Here is a 21,554-nt window from a genome sequence, read left to right as displayed (position 1 = left end):
AGAAGACTTTCCACATCAAGCAGATGTTCACCTGCACATCTGCTAATGTGGTATACTGCATCCGCTGTACCCGGTGTGGCTTCCTCTACATCGGGGAAACCAAGCGGAGGCTCGGGGACCGCTTTGCAGAACACCTACGCTCGGTTTGCAATAAACAACTGCACCTCCCAGTCCCCCTCCCACTCCTCAGACGACATGTCCATCCTGGGCCTCCTGCAGTGCCACAACGATGCCACCCGAAGGTTGCAGGAACAGCAACTCATATTCCGCTTGGGAAGCCTGCAGCCCAATGGTATCAATGTGGATTTCACAAGTTTCAAAATCTCCCCTCCCCCTACCGCATCCCAAAACCAGTCAGCTCGTCCCTGCCTCCCTAACCTGTTCTTCCTCCCACCTATCCTCTCCTCCCACCTCAAGCCGCACCTCCATCTCCTACCGACCAACCTCATCCCGCCCCCTTGACCTGTCCGTCCTCCCTGGACTGACCTATCCCCTTCCTAACTCCCCACCTACACTCACCTTTACTGGCTCCATCCCCGCCTCTTCGACCTGTTTGTTTCCTCTCCACCTATCCTCTCCTCTATCCATCTTCTATCCGCCTCCCACTCTCTCCCTATTTATTTCAGAACCCCCTTCCCCTCCCCCTTTTCTGATGAAGGGTCTAGGCCCGAAACGTCAGCCTCTCTGCTCCTATGATGCTGCTTGGCCTGCTGTGTTCATCCAGCCCTGCACCTTGTTGTCTCGGATTCTCCAGCATCTGCAGTTCCTACTATCTCTGATTACAGTTTGAACAAAACTACATTATTCCTGTTTATTCTTCCTGACCCATTTGGAGCATTTGACAAGATTTATCACACTAACCTTCTCTAACACTTCTATCATCCAAATGGATGGGACTAGGCTTGCCTGGTTTCATGATAATCTGTCATATGATAAGCTCAAACAATGGCTTCTCTTTGTATATTATGTTAGCTCTGGTTAACTTTGAAGGATCTATCCTTGACCCTTTCAGTTTGAAATCTATATGCTGTTCCTTCACAATATTATCTGAAACCAGAGCACCAGCTTTAAATATACACTGACAATCTCCAACCCCAGGTCACCATCACCTCTTGCAAACCCTCCACCATCTTTAAGTTGTTAAACTGCATCCAGAACTAGATGAGCAGAAATTTCTCTAACTAAATATGGAGAAGACCAAAACCATTGTCTTCATTCTTCACTAAGTCAGTTTCCTAGCCACTGATTTTACATCTTTCTGCAGCAACTGTCTGAGGTAGAAAAAGAATGTTTGCAATTTTAGTGTTTACCAAGATAGGCTTCTGTTCGCATCTTCATACCATCACCTAGATCACCTATTTCCATATATGTAACATCATCAAACTTCATCCCTGTATCAGGCGTCCACCTGAGATCCCCAGCATCAATTGAGTTAATTCGATTCATTCCTCATGATATCAAGAAACACCTAAAGACACTGAATATTGTTAAGGATATGGACACTGACAATGCTCGAGCAATAGTACTCAAACCTTAATCTCCAGAACTACCTGTGCCCATTTCCAACCTGTCTCAGACAACAAGGTGCAGGGCTGGATGAACACAGCAGGCCAAGCAGCATCTTAGGAGCAGAAAGGCTGATGTTTTGGGCCTAGACCCTTCATCAGAAAAGGGGGAGGGGAAGGGGGTTCTGAAATAAATAGGGAGAGTGGGAGGCGGATAGAAGATGGCTAGAGGAGAGGATAGGTGGAGAGGAAACAAACAGGTCAAAGAGGCGGGGATGGAGCCAGTAAAGGTGAGTGTAGGTGGGGAGTTAGGGAGGGGATAGGTCAGTCCAGGGAGGACGGACAGGTCAAGGGAGCGGGATGAGGTTAGTAGGTAGGAGATGGGGGTGCGGCTTGAGGTGGGAGGTGGGGATAGGTGGGAGGAAGAACAGGTTAGGGAGGCGGGGACGAGCTGGACTGGTTTTGGGATGCACTCCCCTCCAGCCCCACCACACCCAGCACTTTTCCCTGCAACCGCAGGAAGTGCTACACCTGCCCCCATACCTCCCCCCTCACCCCCATCCCAGGCCCCAAGAAGACTTTCCACATCAAGCAGATGTTCACCTGCACATCTGCTAATGTGGTATACTGCATCTGCTGTACCCGGTGTGGCCTCCTCTACATCGGGGAAACCAAGCGGAGGCTCGGGGACCACTTTGCAGAACACCTTTGCTCGGTTCGCAATAAACAACTGCACCTCCCAGTCGCAAACCATTTCAACTCCCCCTCCCATTCCTCAGACGACATGTCCATCCTGGGCCTCCTGCAGTGCCACAACGATGCCACCCGAAGGTTGCAGAGCAACTCATATTCCACTTGGGAACCCTGCAGCCCAATGGTATCAATGTGGATTTCACAAGCTTCAAAATATCCCCTCCCCCTACCGCATCCCAAAACCAGTCCAGCTCGTCCCCGCCTCCCCGCCTCCCTAACCTGTTCTTCCTCCCACCTATCCCCTCCTCCCACCTCAAGCCGTACCCCCATCTCCTACCTACTAACCTCATCCAGCCCCCTTGACCTGTCCGTCCTCCCTGGACTGACCTATCCCCTCCCTAACTCCCCACCTACACTCACCTTTACTGGCTCCATCCCCGCCTCTTCGACTTGTTTGTTTCCTCTCCACCTATCCTCTCCTCTATCCATCTTCTATCCGCCTCGCACTCTCTCCCTATTTATTTCAGAACCCCCTTCCCCTCCCCCTTTTCTGATGAAGGGTCTAGGCCCGAAACGTCAGCCTTTCTACTCCTATGATGCTGCTTGGCCTGCTGTGTTCATCCAGCCCTGCACCTTGTTGGCTCGGATTCTCCAGCATCTGCAGTTCCTACTATCTCTGATCCAACCTGTCTCAGTTCAACTACAACACTGGCATTTACCCAAACACAAAGTGGATAACTGCTCAAGTATGTCTTGTCCACAAAAAATAAGACAAATCCAAGCCAGGCAATTACTGCCCTGTCAGTCTACTTGTAGCTATCAGAAATGTCATGGAAGGAGGCACTTACAGTGCTATCTATGACACTTGCAAAGGTATAACCTGTGCAATAACACTCAGTTTAGATTCCACCAAGGTCAGATGGCTTCTAATCTCAATACAGCCTTGGGTCAAACATGGACAAATGAGCTAAATGCCAGAGGTGAGGTGAGAGTGAACTGTACCTTAAAGTTACTGAAGAACTGCTTCCACCAGATTCACTGCTTAGAAAAAAAAGAGTTCACCTCATCTCTGCCTTAAATGGGCAATTCCTGCCCTGATTTTTAAATGATGCCACCCACCCCCCAAGTTCTATTTTCTCCATAAGAGGCAACGTCCTCTCTATAGCTACCCTGTCATGCTACCCGACAAGCTTATATGTTTCAATCAAGTGATCTCATGTTCTTCTAAGCTCAAGGAAATAGAAACATAACCTAGCCAAACTTTCCTTATAAGGCAACTCAAAGATTCCAGGTGTAAGTCTAGCAAATCTCCTCTGAACTGCTTCCAATGCATTTACATTTTTTTAAAAATAAGGTTACCTGAACAGTGCACATTAATCCAGGTGTGGTCTCATCAATGCCATGTATAACTGAAGCATAACCTCCCTATTTCAATATACAAATCCTCTCATGATAAATAGTAAGTCTATTTGATTCCCTAATTATTTGCTGTACCTGCATACTAACCATTTGCAAATTCATACACAAGAATATCCAAATCGCTCTGTATCTCAGAGATCTGCAATTTCTCACTGTTTAACTAATGACTTTCCTTTTTACTGAAAACAACAATGCTGGAGATCACAGCAAGTCAGGCAGCATCCATGGAGAGACAGCAAGGGAGAGGCAATGGCCTAGTGATATTATCGCTGGACTATTAATCCAGAGAACCAGATAACATTCTGGGGACGCGGGTTCAAATCCCGCCACAGTAGATGGTGGAATTTGAATTCAAGAAAAAAAAATCTGGAATTAAGAGTCTAATGGTGACCATGAATCCATTGTTGGTTGTTGGAAAAACCCACCTGGTTCACTCATGTCCTTTAGGGAAAGAAACTCCCACAGCAATGTGGTTGACTTTGTGGGCAATTAGGGATGGGCAATAAATGCTGCCTCGTCAGCTATGCCCTCACCCTGTGAACAAATAAAGAAAAAAAAAGCTAACATCGAGTCTAGATGGCTCTTCATCAGGGATATCAAGAAAATGGACAATTTTACATTTTTGCATCTAAACTCAAATTTCTCACATTTCACAACCATACTTTTCATCCCTCTGTCTAAGTCATTCACATAAACTAAAGAGTTGAGGCCCTAGCACCAATCAATGTGGCCCACCTCTCATTATATCTCGCCAACCTAAAAACATTTATGCCTATTGTCTGTTTCTGTTACCTAGTCAATCTTCTGACCATGTCGGTACGCTACACCACCAGCTTTTCTTTTCCACACTACCCTTTGAAACCCTTAAATTTAAATGATTTAAATTAAAATTGGTTGATGTTCTGTACTTTAAATTTAAGTACAGAACATCTACCAGTTCCCCTTGATTGACAGCACATGTTATTTCCTCAAAGAACGCAAAAAGATTGGTCAAACATGATTGCTCTTTCACAAACCATGTTAAATCTGCACAATTCCTTCAAACCTATCTAAATACCCTGTTCTAACTTCTTTAATATCAGCTTCCAACACTTCCCTTATGACAGATAATAATCTATCATGATTGCAGTTTCCTGTTTTGTCTCCCTTTTTTAAAACTGAAATTCATCATGTTCCAATCTAAAGGGACTATGTTAAATTAAGAGTGTACTGGAAAATTAAAACCTAAAAATTCAAATCATTAAATGTCTCACAAGCAACTTCTTTTAAGACTCTAAGACAACATCCATTAGGATCCTGCAATCAACCTGCAGCTCCATGATTTATTCAGTTCCAATTTTAACTAATTTTCCAAGTTCCTCCCTCCCTTCCATTTCCTGATGTATTGCTGCTTCTGGGATGTTACCTATATTCTCTACAGTGATAATGGATGCAAAATACCTGTTCAATTGATCTGCCACTCCTGGCTTTCCATTATTAATTCTCTAGTCTCACTTCTCTAGGACCAATGGCCTTTTTTTTAAACCTATTTTCTAAGTAATTATACAAATTCTTAATATATGTATTTATATGGCTAGCTTCCTTTGTACTCTAAATTTTCCCTCCTTATTAAAATTTTGGTCGTTCTTTGCTTTTTCAATATTCTTTCCGAACTTCTGACCTGCCATCTGCCTTTGCACAATGATATACTTTTTGTTTAGGTTTGATGCTATCTTTAACTATTTTTATTTAACCACAGAAGAGGAGTCTACCTTCTGTAATTTGTCTTGGAGTATATCTATTCTGTATATTCTGAAATATCCCCTTAAATATCTGCCACTGCAATTCTATTGATTTACCCTTTATCCTAATTTAATAATTCACATTAGCCAATTCTGCTTTCATGCCCTCCTAACTGCCTTTATTTAATATTTTGAATAAAGTGTCAGACATACTCCCTCATTAAAATTAAATGTAAAAACCAATCACATTATGATCGCTATTACCTACAGGTGCTTTCATTATGTTATGAGATTGTTAACTAATCCAATCTCATTTCACAATACAAGGTTGAGTATAGCCTATTCTCTAACCTGCTCCAAATCAGCCTGTTCTGAGACACTATCTCAAACATATTCCTTGAATTCCTCACCTAGGCTGCCTTTGCCCATATGACTACCTTGAGTGTATCCAAGTTCTCTGCTCTACATCTTCCTAAAGACCAGGTTCCATTAATCACAATCCCTATGTTCACTGACCTACATTGTATCTCAATTAAGTAATACTTGATTTTAAAATTTTCTTCCTCATTTAACTTTGTGACCTTGTCCCTCAACCTTTACCTTTCCCGCAGCCCTCTGTGACCTTTATTTCTGGCCTCTTAAACAATCCTCTAAAAGGTAGTGGTTCTGAAGGTGTTAATATTCTGAAGGTGTTATACCGGCTCCATCTATTCTACTAATGTCATACACAGTCTACAGGTGAAGACAAGTAGTTCTACACTAGCTTTTGGAGGATTTAGATGATTTTTTACCAGAATCACTAAGGTCCCATTGATTATACCTGGCTAAATGCCAACGGCTTATCGCTAACAAGCAACAAACCCTCTTCTTATATTTTACTTGTCCCAAAATTTCCTTAGGCTGGATTTTGTTGGACACAATGTTCCCATCTTTTCATATCCAGAAAAAAATTGGTGACCCTACTGCAACTACGTTTTTCATAATTTTCCAGATGGAATTCCTTCTCTCCCTATTTCCATCATAAAACAGGAATCCCTTTCATTGGATAGATGGAGAGAAAAAGTTTTCAGTCCAAATGTCTGTCTAGTAGCTAGGTACAAGGTATAATGTTGGATTACATTAACATTTGAAAAGATTAACAGAATACTACTAAAAATCATTATCAAATTTTGCTTTGATACACTTAATCCACAAGTCTTAGAGTTTTCCAATTGGAGCAAAATTACTGAGGTAATATAAGGAAACAGGTAACCTATTATAAAGTATCTATTCATGGAAGTCACATCTCCCTCCTTGATCTGCCAGGAAAATTACATTACTGTTAGCCATGTTATTGTACAAAAGCTTCGCACATACTAAGTTCTTCCCTCTATTTTGATGAATACTGTAATTCACCACCTATTTTTAAAAGCCAGATAGATAGCGATCAATTTGTCCTTCATGATTTCAACCAGCACCATGGCACCCATGTTCATACAGTATTTGTAATTTATTGCTAGAAAATATTTCCAGTCAGTGGACACTAGATCTTGTCTAATATTGTAGTGGATAACTTGTTTCCAAAATGAAAGGAGGTGTTATTATTGCTCTTAAAAGGTTAATGAAACCAGTGAATATTTTCAGTGCTTGATCAAATGTGTCCCAAAAGAATTTGCATTGACATACGGTGGAATGTTGTGCTGCTCTGAGAGAGGTGGGAAGCAAGGCAGGTGCAGGGAGCAAACTGCGCAAGAGGCTAAAAACCAGGTTCTGAAAAGCAGGATGAACATTTGCAATTAAGTTCTTAGAACGTTAAGGACGATTAAGCTTACCGGTGGCAAGAATTCAGAAACCTTTTTTACAAGCATTTGCTCGTCAGGCATGGTCAGTAAAAGAGCTAGCTCATCTGAATAAAGTTTCCTTTCTCCACTTATTTTGCGAAAGACCAACGTTAAATGACATATAAGAGGTGTGCAAACTAGTGAGATACCGTACATGCTAGACTTTGGATGAGTAACTATTGCTTTGTTCTCTTTAGGAAGAGATGTCAAGAGATTGAGACCAAGTGATGGCCGTCTAAGTTGCACAGAACATGGAGGATAACTGAAGGAGAGAGGCTAGAGGTAACTGTCATGGGTCAAGTAGGCTGGCAAAGGAGAAAGTCTGTTTGGCCAAGAGAGGCAGGCTGACCAGGAAAGGATTGAAGAGCTAGAATGTTTAGCTGTTGCAGGCAACCACTCCAAGAGCGGGAGTGATACTCCTGGCTTGCAGGGAAAGAATGCCTGGTCGCCCTTTAAAAATGAGGAAAGGATTTTTGACTCCTTAAGTAGTTTGATTGCCTGGCAGCCCAGAGGTAGGACTTCCTTCCAAAGGCAGTCCCAAAAGAAGTCCCATCTCCAACCAATAAATGCTACTTGTTTAAAAAGCTGTGGGGCAGATTGTATTGATGGTGATGCATTTCCACCAACTTTCAGGTGTTGAACCGGAGGCTCCATCAGCCAAAGAAAATTGTGGCCTGTCCTGATAACTTACATTGCCTGGCCTCTGAAATTCAAGGCGGGATCTATACTCTCTGCAGCAACAACCACAAGCTCTGGACCATCATATAAGAAAAAACCCTGGATTTTCAGAGCTTTTAAGAGAATAGCTTTTAAGTGCTATATGGTAGCTATATGGGTGGTCTCATTTGACAGCCTAGCTCAAGTCTAGTCTGAAATAATGGAATGAAAGCCTCTTTTGTCCTGCCAATTGTTAAAGTTCCCTGTGACCTAAGTTTGGATGGCCTCAACCCCACTCCTGACGGAAGGTAATAGATCTGAAATGTTGGGCTGAAGTTAATATCCCAATTCTGAAGGCAGTTCATGGGTAGTGAGAAGAGGGCTGTGTTATCGGTTGGGAAGGTGTGGGATGGAAATCCTGTCTTTACTGCTTTACCTGCAAGCGAGGTGAAGGCTGAAGCACCACCTTCCCCCAGAAACCAAGTGAAGCCTTTAAATGGCCACCTAACGTCTTCATCCCACTGCCAGTGGTATTTAAGCAGGGGACTTTGATGTGCATCATGCAGGCTACCTGCCAGGTAAACCCTAATGAATATGCCTATAGCCTGGTTTGGGGAATGGTTGAAGCAACCCATATCTAACAATGAGAGTAGCCAGACATATGGCTCATCCATGGGAGAAGACCTTACCAGATCTACCAAGTACCTTCATCTATCCCTTGCTATGGCCTACCTGTCTGGTTCCAGCAAACATATCCAACTTAACATTCACAGGTGTCCATTGACAATCCTTTGTGTAGGCTGCAATGCAGTGCCAGCAAGTGGCTACAACTTCCACTGACACTGTCAGAACTGGCATCTTGACAGTTTCTGTTTGAATATCTTTCTCACACTAAGATTTCTGGAGCTGGCATGCCCATAACAGAAAAGAAAATGCTAAAGCAAGCATAATCCTTTTGAAAAATTGCTGTGGTAGGATAGTTACTAGTATTCCAGTTGATGAACGCCCTTCCATCCCAACACAACAGTTAAATTTACTTGCCAACTCTGTTCTCTTTGGTAAGTACTTACATTTTCTATTTTTTTTGGTCTGCATGCATCCTTCCTTTAAACCATATCAAATTTCTATTTAAGTATCAATATTTTCTTCCTTGGCTTTTCTAAACTTTTGAAATGATCTATCTAACCTGCTTCAACAAAGTTCTGTTCAAACTTTGACGTAACTAATCATTAGACGATTAAGGCAGGATACTTCACTTCTGAAACTTTGTGAAAAACATCATTCTTCCATGTCAAAGATCACAGCAGCACGGCAATTCCAGAGTAGCAAAGGTTCCTAAAATACCTAGAGTTCTTCTAGCAGACTCCCACACAGCAGAGAGTTATGTTTAGATTGGAAGGTATTAGTGAGTCCGACATTTCTGTCAGGTTGCACAGTTGAAGACTGTCAATCTTGCCAACTCAATCTTTTCAATTCTGGTGCCATGATCATAATTAACTGTCAAGCTGTTTTATTTCCTCTACTCGCTGAGTTCAGTGAAATGTGACTTGGCTGTTTGAGATGGGACTCCATCAACAAACACACTGAACTGGACCCGATATACAAACCACTGAAAAACAGAACCAGAAGTGATGCCAACCACCCCAGCAAACTGATGCAGATAAATAACAAGCGGGACAGAACACCAATGCTTCACCAGAGACGCACTGACGACGTAACCAGCAGGTGTCTGCAATCAAACACGCTGGCTCAGCGAGCAAGTCTACAACCCATCCACAACTCGAGCTACAAATCTTCTTAAAAACTTTAGTTTGAGACTTTATATGGTGCTCAGCTCTCCTTTACTCATAGCAAAAAGTAGCATGTATCTTCCTTAAGGAGTACAACTCTCTAATGAACTGTTGATGGTGCATAACAGAATCTTATTTGTTAATTGAAAGTAAAATAACAGATCAAGAGATTTGATCATGGTTAACCACTATGAATTATCATCTTTAGAAAAATCACTAATTATTCAAGTAATAAAAACAAAAGTTGCGTTCTAAGTATTTATGCTCAAAAAAATGAACAGTGGCCACTAAAGCACAATGTCGACAATGCCTGTGATGTACACATTCTTCCATTTCCTTACCTGAGCAGAAATGTCATGTTAGCAAAGCAAAACAAAGAAGGAGGGTTGATACTCAAATTAACTTCCTTCAAAAATAATATCAATTTAGATCACTGATCCACAATGCCTTACAAGTTGGCACAGGAACAAATGGAGAGGGTTCCCACATTTAGATTCTTTATCTAATGACTCTCAATGAAGACAGTGTATATTAGAAGGCAGCAACTCTTATGATGTGTTCAGTGTTGGAATAGCCTATTGAAATTGTCAAGATTTACGTACAAGTAATGACCAGAGATGAGAACAAAAAAAAAGGGTTTTCTCAGTTTATTTTAACATTTCGTAATTTGTACATTTCAACATTTTTATCTGTTTCATCTAGAAGGAATTTTCAGTTCAATTTATAATATGGCAGCAAAAACAGGAAGGTGGATTATCACCTGAATGGTGACAGATTTGGAAAGGGGGAGGTATAATGAGATCTGAGTGTCCTTGTACACTAGTCACTGAAAGTAAGCGTGCAGGTCAAGAAGGCGGTGAAGATGGCAAATGGTATGCTGGCCTTTGTAGCGAGAGGATCTAAGTACAGGAGCAGGGATGTCTCACTGCAATTGTACAGAGCATTGGTAAGATTACCAGGAATATTGTATGCAGTTATGGTCTACTTATTTGAGCCAGGATGTTGCAGCTATGGAGGAGTGAAACAAAGGTTTAGGCGACTGATTGCTTGTATGGGACAACTGATGTTTGGATTGGTTAGAACTACATTCACTGGGGTTTAGATCTAAAAGGAAGGGGGGGTGTGTAGGGGGAGGCGGGAGTGGCAGATCTCATAGGAACTCAAAATTCTGACAGGATTAGATGGGGTAAACCGGAAGGATGTGCCCGATCACCCAGGTGTCTAGAACCAGGATCACAATCGAAGGATACATGGTAGGCTACTTAGGATGAAGGTAAGGAGATGTTTCTTCGCGCAGAGTGCTGAGCCTAGAATCATACAGTACAAAAGAGGCCCTTTGGCCCATCATGTTTGTGCCACTGAAAATACACTAAAATCTACATTAATTTCACTTTCGGACACTTGGCCCATAGCCTTGAATGTTATGATACTTCAAGTGTTCATCAAAGTACTTTTTAAAAGGTAGCAAGGTTACCTGAACTACTTTCCCAGGCAGTGCATTCCAGACCCCGACCACACTATGGATGCAAAGGATTTTTCCTCAAATCCCCTCTAAACCTTCTGTCTTTCACTTCAAAAGTGTGCCCGTAAACTGCAGCCTGTGGAATTCTCTGCCCAAAATTGGTTGATGCCAAAATATTGTATACTTTCAAGAAGGAGTTGGATACAGTTCTTAGGACTAAAGGAATCAAAGGTTACGGGATGCAGAATGATCAGCATGATTTTTTTATTCATTCATTGGATGGGGGCATTGCTGACTAGACCAGCATTTATTGTCCAGATGGCAGTTATGAATCAACCACATTGCTGTGGTTCTGGAGTCACATGTAGGCCAGACCAGGTAAGGATAGCAGTTTCCTTTCCTAAAGGACATCAGTGAATGAGGTGCGTTTTTCCGACAATCGGCAATGGATTCATGGTCATCATTAGACTCTTAATTCCAGATATTTATTGAATTCAAAATTCCACCATCTGCTGTGGGAGGATTCAAACCCAGGTCCCCAAAACATTACCTAAGTCTCTGGATTAACGGTCCAATGATAATACCATTAGGTACTGTCTCCCCAATTAAAAGATATCAATTCACTGGAGGCAGTTCAGAGAAGGTTTGCTAGAATGATTGCTGTATGGAGGGATTGACTTATGAGCAAAGACAAACAGGTTGGGACTCTACTCACTAGAGTTTGGAAGAATGAGAGGTGAACTAATTGAAACATATAGGATTCTTAAGGGGCTTAACAAAGTAAATGTTCACAGGATGCTCCCCCTCATGGGAGAGTCTAAGATCTGACTGCATCATCTCAGAATAAATGGGCACAAATTTAAGACTGAGATAAGGAGGAATTTCTTCTCTGACAGGGTTGTGTATCTTTGGAACATCTTGCCACAGAGAGCTGTGGGGTAGAGTCCTTGTGTATATTTAAGACTGAGATAGAAAGATTCTTGATCATTAGGGGAAAATGCTGAAAAGTGGATATGAGGAATGTCGGATCAAGTCATGATCTCATTGAATGGCAGAACAGGCCCAAAGGGTTGAATGGCATACTCCTGCTGCTATTTTATATGTTTCTATATTTATGATGGTGCCATGGAGTAAACTTGGGACTAAAAGTTCAACTCTTTGGAGCATGCAAAACTATCTAGGTTACAGATTAGATGCATTTGTTGTGCTGCTAGTTGAAATATTTAACAGTGTTGTGTTTAATCACAACAGTGTATCAATTAAAGCAATAGGATGCATTACTAGCATATTTCAGAGAAGTTCACACTTCTTTCATGAAGTACAAGAGGCTGAATAAATAGATAAAAGAACTATTGAAGCTCTTGCAATTGAGTTACAATATGCCTGATCCAAGACTGGCTTAATTAGCAGTTGAACTAGTCAAGCTTTACTACATAGCTAAAGGTGCAGTTAGATGTTCAGCTTTTAGCATCCCTGGTTAGTGTGAAAATAAGGTACTCTCAAATTGTTTAGAAATTAAACATATCAGCAATGCAGAGAGGCATCATCCTCCTTCTAGACAGTGGAGGGCATGAAGAGATTCTATGTTTGAGCACAAAAATAATAAGAAATATTTGCTTTGGTCACTTGAGAATTACAACTCTGTGTAATGAACGTAGTCCATCAACAGAGGTAGTAGCACATAGCTTGTTATTTTCTGTTGTATCAGGAGCAATATGAAATAGAATTCCCTCCATTAATACACTGTAAAATATAGTTTGCTATTTTCTTACAAGGCTGTTTTCAGTCTGTCTTTCAGGCGATAAGAGTTGTACATGGCAGTGCACACATTGTTCCTAGGTCACAGATTTCCAGGTCACATTACAATGTAACTATGTTTGGAGGAGTAACATTGCCAATCATTAAGGATTTTAAGAGTAACAATCAATCAGTCACACTGACCTGAAGAAATACAGACGTAAAATTTCAAATTGTGTCAAAGGAAAAAGATTCAATGACTTGATATAGAATGAGTCAATGAAACATGTACATCTGTGCCAGACAGATAACAGGAGAAACAAAGTAGAAAAAGGCAGAAGTAGAGAGAAAGAATACATGAAAGAGACAGATACAGAAGAGAGGAGAAAGAAATTACACATCTGTATGTACTTATGAATTGTCAAATACACTGGGACACATACTGAATACTATTCATTCAAAAGACAACTCCACAGTACTCTTTTCCAGAATGTGTGATTCTAAACGGACATCAATTTTAAAAAGGGCAAAAATCATAACATATTACACAAGTTAAAACAATAATTTTTCAGAATAAATTAGGAGATAAAGCTGTGAAGATTAAATTTAGATCAGACTTGAAATGATTCCAGGGTTGGGTGTTAGGGGTAGGGGGCTGGATATGGGGTTGGAAAGGGTGGAGGAAGTGACTAGCTAAAGCAGCTGCGTGCTTAAATTTGATCGTTAACATCCTGTGCTGTAAATCCCACGGCTGCTAGTTATCTTGATTCACCTGTCTCAAGCAAGTTTTGGTAATTCTAATCCGAGCTAACAAATGTAAAGATGGAAAGAAATGTCAGCAGATAAAAGAGGGAAATCTGAAAAATAAAGTTTTATGCACTCAGATACTGTTAAACTTCCTTCACAGAAAAGGAAAAACATTTTTGCTGCAATGCGTTTGTTCCACTGAATTAAAAATCAATTTAAAAATCTCAACTGGAAGTCAAGCAATCATCCAAATTTGGTTTTTGGTGCCATCCATCATCTATGATTGCTTCAGATCACAGAAATTTAAGATTTTAAAATATCATCAAAAACATTCAAAATCATAAACAAAGAAAGTTTTAGAATTATTTGTCAACACATCCAACTCAATTACGGATATAAAGAATGGCAGAATTAATTTTAAAACGAGTTTAAAAAATTGTTACTCCTGCAAACTCAATCAATTTTAGAAACCTGTACATTAGGCATTTCTGGTCTGCTTTTGAGTATATTTTATGGAATCATCGGGAATAACTACATGACAAGTACATGTGTTTAACTGCCCATTTACATAAAGGTACATTTTATTTGAATGCATGTGACAACCTGAGCTACAAATCAGTCGGCTGTGATCTGGCATGAAAACATGTGCCCACGCCTCTGAGGGTCACAACATTTTGCTGTGTACAAAGAAACAGGTGCTTCCATACATCACAAAAATGGAGGTAGTTTCAAAGATCATTACCTGGAAGCAACAGTCTCAAAGGACGGTGCATTTTTATTGTAAACTAAGCTCAATGTGGTCACACATTCCTACTGTGCAAAATCAGCTTAAAAAACAAATCGTTTCTAATGACCGTCTTGTCTGAATTCCCACCCCATTTAGTTTCAGATTAATTTTATGGGAACGGGGCTTCATATTTCAGTATCCATCTGGCAGCAATTTCACAAAGAAATGCTTATATGTGTCACCCTACTTCTGTCACTGTTATGAAGACAGATGTTTCATCTGTATCAACTGCATTCATTCATGCCACCAAAAAATTCTCCCTTGGTGAATCCTAGTGCAGATGTTTAAAATGAAAAGATGCTAACCCTAATACTAATTAATTTCAAGCAACTGCAGCACAGAAATAAATCAAATTTAATTTGTGTCTTCTCCATTTAGCAATTCTTTCCCCTTTCCCCACTAAAACTAGCCTTTAATTTTCATAGATCCCTAACCCTAACCCTACTTTGGGCACATTCAGTGGGCACAGTCAACTGTTATCAAAAGTTCCATGACATCACCCATTCCTTTCCAAGATCATTTAATCTGAAATAAATGAGAACTTCAGCACTTCAGCTTGGTCCAAAATGCTTTCCAGTGAATTAACTAGTTTGAAAGTCTGATGAACCAAGAGGCTCAATGTTTGTACCCAAGATGGGTAGCACGAGTCAGGAAATATTCTGTCCTTCTGCATGGGCCTCGAAGGAAGGTGCCCCCAGCTGACTCAATTTTCACATCAGAGTTGGTGTGTTACTGTGTATGTGGTGCAGAGAAGGATCTGCTGAATGCTGGGTAGGATTATTTAAAACCCCTCCCTTGGCTCTCAGGCACTGCATCCCAGCTATTTAGTTAGATTTTAAGCTATCTTTCTCTTGTCCCTATCATCACCCACCCAGAGCCATCAGTTCCAACCCAAACCATACCCCACCCATCCCTCATACTAACTGAATGCTACTTCATGCTAACTCATGCTTCACTGTTTGCCCCTACAACTCCCACGGCAACTCACCTAGTATCCATACACAGGCTTCAGGAGCCATGTAGAGATGAAATAAACCAATCTCCTCTAGCTAAGTCCCATTCAGAAAAGTCCACTTACTAGCCTTTATAAATTGTTATAAAGGCAAATACATTTCTATACATAATTTCACAAAGCCAACTAATCCTTTAATAAGCTTTTTGAGCTGTCAATCAAACTGTGAACTTGAGATACCACTCCTGAGATAATTGTAGGTTGTAGAAAGTACCAAATATTAACAGTAAAATAATCATGGCCCTTCAAGAAATGTTAATAAATAGCAGTTGTAACTGCTAAAACAGCTTTGTTTTAAACTCTCACTGGCACATGTTGCATTTTTTAAAGTGTTTAACGGGTTAGGGATTTAAGTAAAGATTTTTAAAAAATTATCAGTCACCCAGACAGGCTCTGTTTTCAAACATTTTTGAACTTCAGAGTTTGGCAGTACTGTAAATCTTATCCACATTTTACAACCATGTATATCTACTCTAAAAAATAATGACTCTCAGCCTATGGGTCAAAACCTTTGCTACGACGAAAACAGGATCTGAATTCAGCATTTACTTCAAAAGGCACAGCTAAGTACTGTGTTTCCTCATCTGAGAGTCATGCTCTGCTCCTCTATTTCTCACTCAAAAGATGCTACTTTATCAGATGAGTATTTCCCACATTTTTTTTATATCAAAAGCACTCTTCTTTGAATTGTGTCATTAAATTAAGAGTGACAGCTTAGATGACGAGTCCATGTTCTCAGTGGATCTTAAGTTCATGGTTTTCTAATTCAGAGGCAACAGCAGTCACTAAGCCACTTCATTCCTTTAACCACAAATACTCTGACAGGTTATTTTCCAACCTATGAAATAAATGAGCAGGTGCAACAGGTTGATTAGCTTGTTTCTGGTCCCACATCTCTACGGTACATAGAGTTGCACACCATAGTCCTTAGACTCCTGAATAATTTAGTAATGCCCTAAAACTGGTATAACAGTCTCATTCAGGTGATATTAGATGAAGATAAAGAGCATCATACTCCCTTATAACATATGATAGTTTGAAACCGGACAGCAATGTAATTTAATTCAAATAGGAAGTTGCAGTTGAGATCATACCATGTAGTTTATCAGTCACTCACTCACACAATTAAAACAATCCCTTGAAAAATAACTACTTTTATAATTCTTTCATACAATTTGACTGTTCCTGGAAAGCTTATATTTATTACAAAACTTTATTTAACGAGGAACTTAATCTTGAATCACCACAGTCCCTGTTAGTAGTTTTATAAAACTTCATAGATTGCTACAGGTGGCAGTTAAGAGTGAACAACTTAAGTGTATGACCAAAATCCACATTGCTCAGATCAGGTAAGGTTTTTCATTTGTCTTGTGGTTTTAGGGCCCCAACCAAGAGCTTGGGTTCAGGACAGGCTGGTTGAACAGAAGGCAAAATTAAGAACAATCTTCATGCTTAGACTTCTGTTAGTTCAAATGCACTTTCTATCAATATTTATACTGTCCATCTATCTCCACCCACACTGTGTTATTTATATCATGTGAAAAGCAGTTCTGTAAAAATATCATAATGTTGTTCCATTGTCCCAAAGTCCATACACAACAGTTTGCAGGTTTCCCTTTCCAAGACGACATTACTGAAACAGTTTGACTTTTACAAATTGAAAGCCTCATGTCACTTATTGTTTCCAGCCCTTTAAACTGCAACTAAAAGATTTGCCAGTAAATGTTAACTATAATTACATAATCACATGACCTACAAAGCACTTCAGGGTTTAGATCACGTGTTCAATAGCTTGTAAATTTAGGCTGAAATTGCACCAAATTTCCAAGTTGAGGTTGCACCTCATTTCCATAATGGAAAACATAACATTTGCCATGAATTAATGTAATGGAGAAACACAATCTAATAGTGGCTCAGAAAAGATTCAAACAAGCCTCATGTATCTGGGAAGGTCTTAAAATGGCCACAGATTTTTTTGCTTGCCCCAGAGAGAACATAAGAACGAGGAGCAGGAATAGGCCATCTGGCCCCTTGAGCCTGCCCTGCCGTTTAATAAGATCATGGCTGATCTTTTTGAGACTCAGCTCCAGTTACCCGCCCACTCACCATAACCCTTAATTCCTTTACTGTTCAAAAATTTATCTAGCCTTGCCTTAACAACGTTCAGCAAGGCAGCTTCAACCGCTTCACTGGGCAGGGAATTCCACAGATTCACAACCCTTTGGGTGAAGAAGTTCCTCCTGACTTCAGTCCTACATCTGCTTCCCTTTATTTTGAGGCGATGCCCCCTAGTCCTAGATTCACCTGATAGCGGAAACAACCTCCCTGCCTCCACCTTATTTATTCCCTTCATAATCTTATATGTTTCTATAAGATCTCCCCTCATTCTTCTGAATTCCAATGAGAGATTAATGGTCACAAGGGAAGGATAATTTTCTGGCCAGCTGCAAACTTATTACTGCCATAGTTCCTGCATTTAATACCAATGATATGATCGAAATAGTTTGAATACAGTAAGTGTGCATGTTTTGAAAGTAATGAGTAGTTTCAATCCGAACAGTGCGCAAATTATTTAACCAATCATGTATTGACAAGTAACTTTAATCCTCTCCTAAGCAGTATTAGTACCTGCACAGAAAGTGTAAGTGCAACTTGACAAACTCACCCTAAGGTTGGCACGAATTAAGTCATCCAATACTACTATTTGAATCTTGGGAGTGTGCCCAATATGTGGGAGGGCAGGATTTGCATCCTGTGATTGTGAACTATTGTAAAAGACTGCGAATAAAAGTAGTTTTAGGTATGATTCACTTACATTTTAACTATAATAAACTTTAGCACTAATTTGACCACTGTCCACTGACATTATTAGTGAAAGAAAATTGCAACCTCACCAGTTATCCTATACAGTGCGAAACTTAAATTACTTTATTGGCAAATTGCTCCTAATTTAAAACTTCCCAGCGCTTGATACACTGTTTATTTTTGACCAAGTTCAAACCATCTGCCTGTGGATTTTGATTCACAGCATATCTCAAGGCTACAAGAGTGTAGCCAAATGCAAAGCCTGCCTGTTGTATCCATTTTTACAAAATACTGAATCTAAATGCGAGTCTACAAGTCTATAACGGGTTGAAGATATTTCTTGCCACAACTTCAATGTGCAGAGCTGATCCTGCACATATATGTGTGCTTGGAGCCTTTGGATTACACAGCATAGCCCAACTCCCAAACATGTAAAATGTGGGACCAACGTGCATAAAAGGTCACTTGCACGAAACTAGGAAAAATAAACCTGATTCATAAACAAATATTTTAACTCAGTGAAATGACAGCAGCTGTTGTGGGATATGGTAAATACAAACCGAAGAAGTAAGAAGCGCTTTATCTTAAAAAAACATAGCTGCTGATAAAGTCACTCCCGCCTCTAACTCTATGGTTGCCAATTTGCAGCTGAGCTTAGCGTTTCAACCTGCATCTCACTCATGCTATAACTGACCTGTCTTTACTGTCTTCTTGATATGGTGTATCAAAAGTAGAAAGTGTTCAATTATTCTATTTCTCAGCTGTGCCTTTCTCATTTTAAACAGGAAAAACAATGATCAAAAATTACAGACGGATATTTTTTCAGTATACTTCGAACCAGTTAGGTACTAGAAGCAAAGGTATGGAATTAGAACTATTATGATTCGTATGTTACAAATATTTCCAGATAGAGAAATGCATTTCTTGAATTTTGACAAAGATGCAATTTGTAAATGGCTAAATTCAGAAACGAGTTATGGGAGACAATGGGTTCAAATCTGGTACATATATTCTTAGTAAGAGAACTTGCAAAGCCAAAAATTGAAAACGAATTTTGTCGGCCTATTGCCTACCACATATAAATAGTTTGAGTTTGGATTATGTCGCCAAATCAGTTCATGCTTCAGTTGCACAATGCCATGTCAAGTTTCATCAGCTCTACCTGTTGCAAAAGAGGTATCCAGCCCCAGTATGTGTGCATGGGCTAATAATGTAGTACCTGCAACAAACTGTAGTAAGCAGGAAAGTGGAACTCTAAATCCAAAATTATGTCAATTGAAATGATGAAATACTCATCACAGAAAATAAAATGCACTCTCTGAAAGAGCAGTGAAAGTAGATTCAATAACTTTCAAAAGAAAACAGGTATACACTTGAAAGTGGTTATAGAGAAAGAGAAGTGCTGTTGGACTACTGGACTTCTGGATATTAATGACATCAATGGATATGGGATAGCATGGGGAAGTGGCATTGAAGTTGATTATCAGATGGAGTAGGCTTTTTGGGCTAACTAGCCCAGCACTGCTCCAATGTCTTCTTTCAAAGAGCTGAAACAGGTAAAACAAACTAAAATGGTCTACTTCGGTGCTGAATGATTCTATGATAAATAACTATTACTCAGAAATTTTTAAACCAGTGACAAGGATAACAGCATGCCATTCAACATAATCTAATGATATGAAGCTGGGGTTCAATATTACTCTAAGGTGCGAAAAATAAATTGTTGGAATAAATGAACTCCTGTTCCTTTAAAAGTTCTCATACCTGAAACATTAACTTATCTGAATTACCTTCTCTATATTTTAATTTCTATTTATTTCTGTTTTTCTGTACTTTCTATTTCTATTTCCAGCAGATGTGGCTTTCAACCATCTTGGCTTAAAATATGATAAACACCATTGCAGGAAAAGGAAAGTGGTGTACAAGAGGAAATGTAGTTCCCACCATGCAAAACAGGTAAAAGAGTCATTACTGACAAGTATTAATCCGTTTGTGTGAGCACAAGAACAAAACTAAAGAGATTAACAACCAAAGAAACACAAAGTGTGTTTTTAAAAATGAATTCTGGGATGTGGTTATTGCAGGCAGGGTTGATATCTGTTGTTCATACCTAGCTATCTTTGTGGTGGGCCTTCTTTGCAAACTGCAGCCCATGATGCAGCAAAGGAAAAATAACTGGTTGTTATTTTATTCATGATTATTGAATTAATTTTAAGCTGCTACAGTCCAACATTGCTAATAAATGAGTTCAAAGATTTTGATCCAGCAACAAAGAAGAAATGGTGAAACTCACCTAAATATGACTGCATTCCCATGCATCTGTCGCCCCTGACCGAGTGCAGGGCGGGATTGGTAAAGTTGCTGCATTGTTTTTGTAGCTAGAACACTGTAGCTACAGTGCAGCAACTGGAGGGAGTGGTTATTTAAGACCATGTAACAAACTAAGTTAGTAAACAACAGCAAACGCACCCTTAGAAGGAACAAGCCTTATCTGGCTATGCTGTCAAGTAAATGGAAGTCACTCTGAAGCTGACTGTACTGGACAAGCTACACCCATAGCAGTGCTCAGTGTCCTTTGCACCACAACACAAAAGATGCATGAAGATTTTAGGCATAGCAGAAATGAGAGAATGTAAACAGATTCTTCAGAGCTTTTCAACTTTATGAAGACATAACTTAAGAGGGAACCTACAGAACTCTATGCAACAAAAACAAAGTTGCTGGAAAAGCTCAGCAGGTCTGGCAGCATCTGTGAATGAAAAAACAGAGTTAACGTTTCGGGTCCAGTGACCCTTCCTCAGAACTCTATGCAACCTTTACTATAAATGATTGTGCTTGATAGTACACAACTGAAACATTGTTAAAAGGAGATAAACATTGAAGTTCTTCAATTTTCACTCTTTAGAACTAGGATACAAGAAATAGATTTGCAGAAGGGACATCAATTTATGCAGCATAAGGAGAGGCTGCTGCTTGGTTAGGCCTTTTTGACATGGAAATTCAGCAGGAAGCTAACTGTCAATCTTAGTTTTCAGACCAGGCATGAAGACTTTGACTAGCTGATTTAGTACTATAACCAAATCCTAGGTAAGGTCATCCAGGTTATTATGGTTTCGGACATATATCCCAAATTATTAAGGTCCCAAGTGAGGAGGGATGAACTGGCTCCCTTCTTTATTCACCAATTCCTTAGGTTAGTTGCAACAAGGTTTATCTTAAAAAGGATCCTTCGTTTGTGGATGCCTTTCACTCTTCATTTTAAACCAAAGCAATTTAATCAAGCTTTCATGAGCTAATAAAAGAGTGTGTTTATTAATTACTCAATGTGAAAAAGAATTAACAGAACACACACACACACACACACACACACACACACACACACACACACACACACACACA

At 40.0% G+C, this 21,554-nt stretch overlaps 1 protein-coding gene across 1 annotated transcript in view; it reads right to left on the bottom strand.

Moving 5' to 3' along the window:
- LOC109923044 (ATPase family protein 2 homolog) overlaps positions 1-21,554 on the bottom strand; it is a 72,900-nt gene that overhangs the window by 25,632 nt on the left and 25,714 nt on the right. The window lies entirely within an intron of this gene.

This window comes from Rhincodon typus, chromosome 1 (genome assembly GCF_021869965.1).
Source record: "Rhincodon typus isolate 14 chromosome 1, sRhiTyp1.1, whole genome shotgun sequence".
In the NCBI taxonomy this organism is placed as follows: Eukaryota; Metazoa; Chordata; class Chondrichthyes; order Orectolobiformes; family Rhincodontidae; genus Rhincodon; species Rhincodon typus.
This window is presented reverse-complemented; position numbering and strand designations above follow the sequence as displayed.